Here is an 8,624-nt window from a genome sequence, read left to right on the forward strand (position 1 = left end):
TTTCCATACTTGGAAATGAGATGAATGTGCTTTGTGCTACGGTCAGGGCTGCCGGTCTCAGCATTGCAATCTGCATCACCCTCTGACTACAGCCACGCCAACTGATCGTCCTTGCCCATGAAAAGGAGGTGTTTTGTGCCAGGTCCCAAGGTGGCATGAATCAATACAGCTTCACTGGAGCTAATTTATACAAGTTGAGAATCACATGCTCTGTTTTTTAAATTACTGCTGTCTTTCCAGCACTGCAGATGAGTGCAGGCAGAAAAATGGCACAGCAGTAAGAATTTTCTTCACTTAAATAAGTCCCATTTTCACAAAAGGCTTTCTGCTCACTTCAAAAGTTTCTCTGTTACTTTTCAATAAAGATGGACAACCTCAGAAACCAAGAGTCCTATTGTCCCAAAGGCATCAGCTAGCTGTAACTGAAAGGGTCCCCTCAGAGGAGTTCAGCTATACTGATGCTTGCACTTGAGCTGCAAGCTCCCCTCCAGCCCAGCTTGCCATGACTGCATCCCCAGAATACATCCAGGTAAGACAGATTTAAGACAAATGAAACTCTATCCCTTCACTTTCATGAGCCTTCTTTGAGCAATGCCCAACCCTGCTCGAATGGCCATCTTAGCAGCTGAATTCCCAAATAGCACAGAGCATTGAAGAGGCAGCATTTAGAAGAAACCACTAGCAACAGTAAGAAGATGCTTTGAGGTGATGGACACCAGCCCATTCTGCCTCTCTTCTGGTCACTTCCCATACTCTACACAGTCTCTCTTTCCCAGCTGAGATTTGCTATTCCCACACTTCTGTCCTCTGACCCTCTTGAAAGGGGCACCTCTGCTCACCTCAGCCCTCTAAGGGACTGTCACAAAGGTAAGTAGGTTGCTACAAATTCTCTTAGCAAGAATAGCTCATTTTTTCAGAAATGATACAACTAGGACAGTAGGTGAACACGACCTTTTGGGGGAGGACTTATGTTCTCCGGATGTCGGCATGTAACTGACCAAACTCAGCCACCAGCAGCATGTGCTGCAGCCAGCACAGCTCTTTTGCATCCAGAGCAGGGCACTTCGAGCACCTGCCAAATAATCACAGGGTACAATCTGGTGAATCCAAATACACCGCATTGAGGAATTACTCTTATTTCCTCCTTGATAAGTATGTATCAGCCACTACTGGCCCATCACATATTCCCCATGAGGAACAACGTTCCAGGCGCTACATTAAGGATCATTAGTTGTTTTTACATAACTGCCCAATTTTTTGTTTCTCAGAAGTTTAAATAAAAGTTTATTTATTCTTCAAAAGCACATGTTAATGTGGGAGAATCCAAGTGTGTCAAGGGGACTTCTGGGGAAATCTATTTCACTGCTTAAATCAGTGGCACCTCTTAAGCCTGAACCTAAGAAACATCTCAAAAACTATGAAACTTTGCTTTGCCATTAGTTTAGTAACTGGATGCTGTAAGACATCACTCTCCCAAGCAACTAACGCTAATGATCATGATCCGACCTTGTAGGTTTTAAGTAGAAAACATTGCTTTTCTGTGTTCTCTGGAAGATGAACACCACCACCACCAAGGATTTGTTTCACGATGCTGCAAGGAAGCTCAAGAATTCTTACTTGTTCCAACAAGGTACTATTATCTTTCCTGTTTGGTACAACTGAGTGATTTGAAATTTTGATAGTATATGACTTACAGCTGTGATGCCACACTAGTTTTTCAGCTGGGACAGGCCATTCTCAGCAGAGGGCTCTCAGATGGGGAATCCTCTCCCTTCCGAGGTCTCCAAAATTCATGCCTCCTGGCCCTTGAGGAAGCAAGAAAGCATCTGGCCCATCCAGCTTTCTAGTCAATGAGAACCTAAGCCACAATTTATTGTCATTGTCCATGTCTGAAGGCTGGCTAATGATTATTGTTCAAACAGATGCTAATTAATAATAAATATCATCTAAATTACGGTATTAAATAAAGACCATAGCTGATCCACTTTTTTAAATGGCCATAATCAATAAAGTCCCGCAGAAGAAAGCTTGTCTCCAGATAAGAGACAGCAAAGTCTTTTTCCAAGCCAAAAATTTCTGTACTATGTTTTATTTAACACAAGCCCTGAGTCTCCTGCAAGTCTCACTGCAAGACAAACCTTACACGTGTAATGTCACATAACGTCAGGAATCACGGATCAGAGGATTTTGGCCAAGTTCCTTTTCCTGTGCTATTCGATCACCTCTCAGCTAAAGAAAACTGACACTTCTGAAAACAATTCAAAAAAAGAGCATCAGATTAGACATTGTAAGTCAATAAAGTTGAACAACGAGTAGCTGACAACACTAAAATTTTGCCTATTGCAAAACATCACAGTTGAATGAATGGATGGGGCTTTCATGCCCCACTGAAGCATGCACAGGCTTCAAACTACTGGCATGTGTCAAGATGCTGCAAAATCTAACATTTATAAAAGACACATCTGGTGTGTATTTACTGGGAGCAGAGCAAGGTCTTGTTTAAATTGCACACATGAATTTGATGTGGAGAGCGGGTGATACCCTATGCCTCACACTAAAAGCATGTTTAACCTAAAACTCCTCCATTTATAATGCATGCCATGAGGTGTGAAGACCTCTTGCACATCAAAAAGCTGGAGTATAAATTATGAATCAAGGCACAGGTGGGGTCCCGAAGGCCAGAGTTCTCAGCTCAGTGGTGATTTCTCTAGGCTTAGGTTGCTTCAAATTACATTTATGGGGTAAAAATCTATTGGAGATTTTATATTGTAACCAATTGGAGCAACTTGCTATATTTTGACTTGGTTTCACAAAAGTTGCTTTTAATTTCTGCTTTTATCAGGCTGCAATTTTTCTTTCCCCAAAATCATTTGACAAAGCAATTACATTTACCAGCAATTCATCTAACATTGTCAAGCACCAGCAAGACTGACATGTCCAAATCATGATTTTAAATCATCTTTTTTGATCAAACTACACAGGCTTTCATCTGGTTTTATGCTCTTCATGGCATTGTTTAAAGCACGACATTTTTCTCAGCTCAGTATCACGTATGACCTTTCAGATTTCACCTGTAGTTTCAGCAAAAGCACAATTTTCATTGGCATGTATTGTAACAACTAACAATAACAAAAATGTATGTTTCCAATTTAAACCCACTTAGTTTCATTTGGCACCTGCGCTAAACTTTACGTGGCAGTAGAAATCCAGAAACAGCGACAGCAACATAGGCACTGGAGGAGTGAGAGCAAGCCGAAAGGGCGTGCTCTACATGGCAATCTTAATTATATGTGACTGTTGGGCTGCAAGCCTTCTTCACCTGTACCAACAGCGATCTGCACCGCAGCACGTTTGCAACGTACAAGTAGTCACAGTGCAGGGCAGCCTTGGGTTAAATAGCTGCTTTCTGTCCCACAAAATAAATAACTTAATGTCTTCCATGCAGCTAGTACAAGGTGTTAACAGAATTTCAGGTGTTACCCCTAAGTAATTTCACAATCTTTAGGCAGATTAGAAAAGCATAAGTCTGCAGGGAAGATGCATGGGGCGTTTCCACATAGTTTTGCTCCAAGTGTAAAACAGCTTAAACAATCAAATGCAGCCTTAGCTGCTTCTAACCATCTCCTCAGCTAGCAGGCAAAGGATGCCCAAATGACAAGCCGTGTGCATCCAGGGGTGACAGGGCACCCTGCCTGTACCGCAGCCAGTTCGAGACCAGCCAGGAGCCCAGGTGCTATTTTGGAGAAAAAAAGCACAAGGCTCTCCTTTCAGGCTGCCTACAGCACTAGTGTTTGACCACTGTTTCAAGCCTTGGACTCAATGACCAGGAAAGGTCCACAGAAGGAGTCACCGCAGAAGGACTCAGACCCCGATGACACAGCAGAATAAAAGCAGACCAGAAGTGCATGCAGGTGCACCGTTTTTCTTCCTCAGTTTCTGGCAGCGCACCCTCATGTGTGTCTTCCAGAGATTTCAATACTTCCTTGGGCACACTGTTATGTCAAGGGAGGGTTGTTTAAAGTAAAGCAGTAGGTTGACACTTTCCTTCTTAAATGTATAAACCTCAAGGTCCCGTTGAACTAGCCCAGTGCCTAAGCATTTTCTTTCAGAGGGATCTGTCGCAGGGTCATAGACAACTATGTTAAACCTGACCCCCAGAGAGAGGGAGGATCCCTCGGGTTTTTGCACAAGAAATGACCCTGACAGAGAAGATGCAGATCTGCCTTTCAGGGGTGGCCCAGTGCTGGCACAAGCGATTAAACCAGCCAAGAAAAGATCATTCTGGTTCAAAAAGGTGGGTAACAGTGACCAGTGGCCAGAAAAATATGTGGCTGTGCTCATGACCTGCATGGACTAGATTAGCCTGTGTTTGTCACTCAGTCCTGGGATATATTTTTCTCGTGTAGCCTGCCTGAGATGCAGAAATCGTTTGTCAAGTTTTCTGACATTGGGGAGAAAAGAAGTAAGGGGAAAAAACCAATTACACAAGTACTGGTCTGTTGACATTTAAAATGAGACAATGATGAGCATAAAAAAAAAGGTTAAAAAAAATCCTGGGCCAGCAACCCAAAGGACCAAAGACAAATCACAAAATAGGATGCAACTAATTAGGCTGAAATGCCAACAATGTTCAGTATATCGTTCAAAGTTTCCACAATGTCAGACTGCTACCATGACCCCCAGTTCAAATATGCCAAGGGGAAATGTAAAAAAGGACTGAAACAGATAAGTTAAATACAAATATTTTAAAATGACATTTTAATTTCTACCTCACCATTTTAACATTTTCAATATCATTAAATCAGCATGTCTCCTATTCTCACAGCAGGCCAAATGTCAGATGTTTGTATGTATTATTCAGCTGAACATTTTAAATACGTAATTCTTCTCATTGCTAAACAGGTGGTATTATATTAACAGGTTATTTTCTTAAAAGGAACAGTGAACAGAAAGCTACTGATACTATATAATGGTATATTACTGAATGTGGAGCCAGTGCTAGCACAGAACTGAACAAAGGTCTGCAGGGAGGACGTGGGGAGCAGGTAGCCACAACTTTCTGCTGTATCTGAGACTTCTAAATCACATTTCAAGGCACTGGGACCCAGAGTCTCAGAAGTCATCTACTACAATTTAAATCACCAATGCTAAACCACTTGCTAAGGAACAGGGCTCCAGAAGTTTTAAGATGAGCACGTCAAGGCTAAAACCTGGAAGTCAAACATGGTTTTTAATATTTGGCCTTTGAACAGTCCAGGCTGAGAAAAACATCCTCTGCCCATCTTGAACACGCAGAAATGTTCCTCTTCATCATTTAGGAAGAATCCCAAGATAAATCAACTGAAGTGATTTTACACCAGGATTAAAGTACTCACCTTGGAAAGTATATTAGTTGAGCTATTCATAGAACTACCCATATCTGAAAAACAAACTTCTGTAGGCAAATGAGTCTTGTGTAAGCTCTACATAGCAGAGTACATCTTTACTGTGTCTCATCCGTGACACTGAGTATTTTGCAGGACTTAACAATTAAAAACAGATAACAGATCTAAAAGGAAAAGGTTTGCAACCAAGTTTGATAGATTCATTGTAGCCCATGTTTTACCTTTTTTTTTGGAGTTGTTGCATGTTAGGTTTTGTTGCTGTTTCAGTGACAATTATTTGAGGGAAGAAGTAGACCTGAAAAAAGAAAATTAGTGGAGCAGTACACCATCAGGAACCTGGCCCTTCGACTTTCAGGAGGAATGTTAAAAAATAGGCAGCCACAGAGAGGAAACGATATATGGCCCATAGCATATTCCAAATGTGCTTCCCAAACTTTGCTTTTAGAACTAGTACTTGTTTATGTTTCATACAGAATTTGTAACAGGATTGACAGCCTCTGGGGTTTCGAAGCTTAAGAAGCTGCTAGCATTTTTCTTGACTGATGAAAATCTGCAGACTGACTCTATTTTGCTCTGTCTGAATACCAGCAAACCCACAACATCACTTCAGGCATTGCTTAGGGGTTTTGTTGTTGTTGTTGTTGTTATCATCATTATTGCTTGTCACATCAAATAAAAATCTAAATCCACGAATTTGATAAAGTTAATTTTCTTTTTGTGAACACAAGGTTAACACACAGTGAGTTCTGGAAAGAAAATGAAATCCTTTGCCCATCATTCAGGTATGGCTGCAGCCGCACTAGGTAAAAGTATCTTGCAAAAGCAATATTCTCAGCTGCTTTTGAAGCACAGCCAACCAAGAAGCTAGCAACGAACAGGAGCGTTCATGATTTCTCCTCCTAAACAAGTCCCCAACAAGACACTGCTTTGAGTTGCATTTTTCCCTCAAATGCCACAACTCTTAATAAACGTGCCAGCTTTCATACCCAGAGTGCTACCACGTAACTGGTACACCAAACTCCTCAGAAACCACTTCATTTGGTATAGTTGTATCAACAGGAACAGAATCCTGCTGTACCATCTGTGTAAAATTTGCCAACTTCACTAACTTGTCTTATTACCTCATCTTTTTCAATCCTTCCCCATACTTAGGTTTGAAAGAACTTACTGAACTGAAATATCCACAGAAAGTGAGTTGCAACCGCACTCTCGGTGCCCTGAGATAACAAACTAAGGAAAGCAGGCAAACTTAACCTAAAAGACTTAATCTTCATACTTTCTCACTCCTTCTGCAAATATTAAAGGCTTCTGCATTTTTATTATGTCCTCCATTGGCTCATAGTCTGGACCTATGACAAGAAGTTCATTGTCACAGGTATCTTTGTAATAGCTGGATAAATGTGGGCACATCTACTAGTAAAATGAAGAAATGACTGCAAGATGTGCTGTGCTAAATCTAGCAGTGAAGATCCCTGCGCTACGAGTCTTCACAGCTTGTATCATGCTTGTGGCTGCAGTAAGCTACAACAAGTCTAACAGCAAGTATTAAAATTACACCCTCATTGTTTTGTATGAACATTGTAATTTTTTCATCAGTTGTTGATTGAGCATATCAAAATTGAAACCACAGTCTCTATGGTTTGTCTGCATAAGGTATCAAAACGCTTTTAATTTAGAAGAGTGAATCACAGATCAGATATACTGCATAGCCATTTAATGTAAAATCCTAACTGAATTATACACTTGCATAAAATGACTCAGCAAAGCAACTACATTAAAAAGCCAAACCATATCCGATAGCATATTCATGATGTGTTACTGTGTTACGCTGTATTGGGTTTGCATGGCAAGGTTTTGGTAGCTGGGGGGTTACAGGGGTGGCTTCTGTGAGAAGCTGCTGGAAGCTTCCCCTGTGTCCGACAGAGCCAGTGCTAGCTGGCTCCAAGACGGACCTGCTGCCGGCCAAGGCCGAGCCTATCAGCAACGGGGGTAGCGCCTCTGGGATAACAGATTTAAGAAGGGGGGGAAAAAACCTGTGCATTTTTGCAGCCAGAGAGAGGAATGAGAATACCTGAGAGAAACAACCCTGCAGACACCAAGGTCAGTGAAGAAGGAGGGGGAAGAGATGCTCCAGGTGCCGGAGCAGAGATTCCCCTGCAGCCCGTGGTGAAGACCATGGTGAGGCAGGCTGTCCCCCTGCAGCCCATGGAGGTCCACAGTGGAGCAGATATCCACCTGCAGCCCGTGGAGGACCCCACGCCAGAGCAGGTGGGTTCCCGAAGGAGGCTGTGACCCCATGGGAAGCCTGCGCTGGAGCAGGCTCCGGGCAGGACCTGCGGATCTGTGGAGAGAGAAGCCCACGGAGCGGGTTTTCTGGCAGGACCTATGATCCCGTGGGGGACCCACGCTGGAGCAGTGTGCTCCTGAAGGACTGCACGCCGTGGAAGGGACCCATGCTGGAGCAGTTCGTGAAGAACTGCAGCCCGTGGGAAGGACCCACGTTGGAGAAGTTCGTGGAGGACTGTCTCCTGTGGGAGGGACCCCACGCTGGGGCAGGGAAGAGTGTGAGGAGTCCTCCCCTGAGGAGGAAGGAGCAGCAGAGACAAGGTGTGATGAACTCACCCCAACCCCCATTCCCCGTCCCCTGTGCTGCTGGGGGCGGGGAGGAGGTAGAGAATTCAGGAGTGGAGTTGAGCCCAGGAAGAAGGGAGGGGTGGGGGGAAGGTGTTGTAAGATTTGGTTTTATTTCTTGTTACCCTACTCTGATTTGATTGCTAATAAATTAAACTAATTTCCCCAAGTCGAGTCTGGTTTGCCCACGACGGTAATTGGTGAGTGATCTCTCTCTGTCCTTACCTCAAACCACAAGCCTTTTTTTATATTTTCTCTCCCCTGTCCAGCTGAGGAAGGGAGTGACAAAGTGGCTTTGGTGGGCACCTGGCATCCAGCCAGGGTCAACCCACCACACAGGTGTTATTTAGCCTGCTTAAGTTACAAATAAACCATATCTTCACTCCTAATCACCACCAAAGCCAAGAGGTACTTTCTGCATCAGCCTCTCCCCACCAGCAGTGACAAGGGGGGAACGAAGGCAGGTCACCGGACGTGCCAGCGACCAACAGAGCCGCGCAGCCCAACAGTACTACTGGGCACAGGAGGGGCTGGAGTCAGAGCGCAAGGGGAGCAAGGAAGAAGACCTGGTGGTGTCAAAACCAGGCTTACATGCTGGGGGTTGAAAAG

Source organism: Harpia harpyja, chromosome 11 (genome assembly GCF_026419915.1).
Source record: "Harpia harpyja isolate bHarHar1 chromosome 11, bHarHar1 primary haplotype, whole genome shotgun sequence".
Taxonomy (NCBI): Eukaryota; Metazoa; Chordata; class Aves; order Accipitriformes; family Accipitridae; genus Harpia; species Harpia harpyja.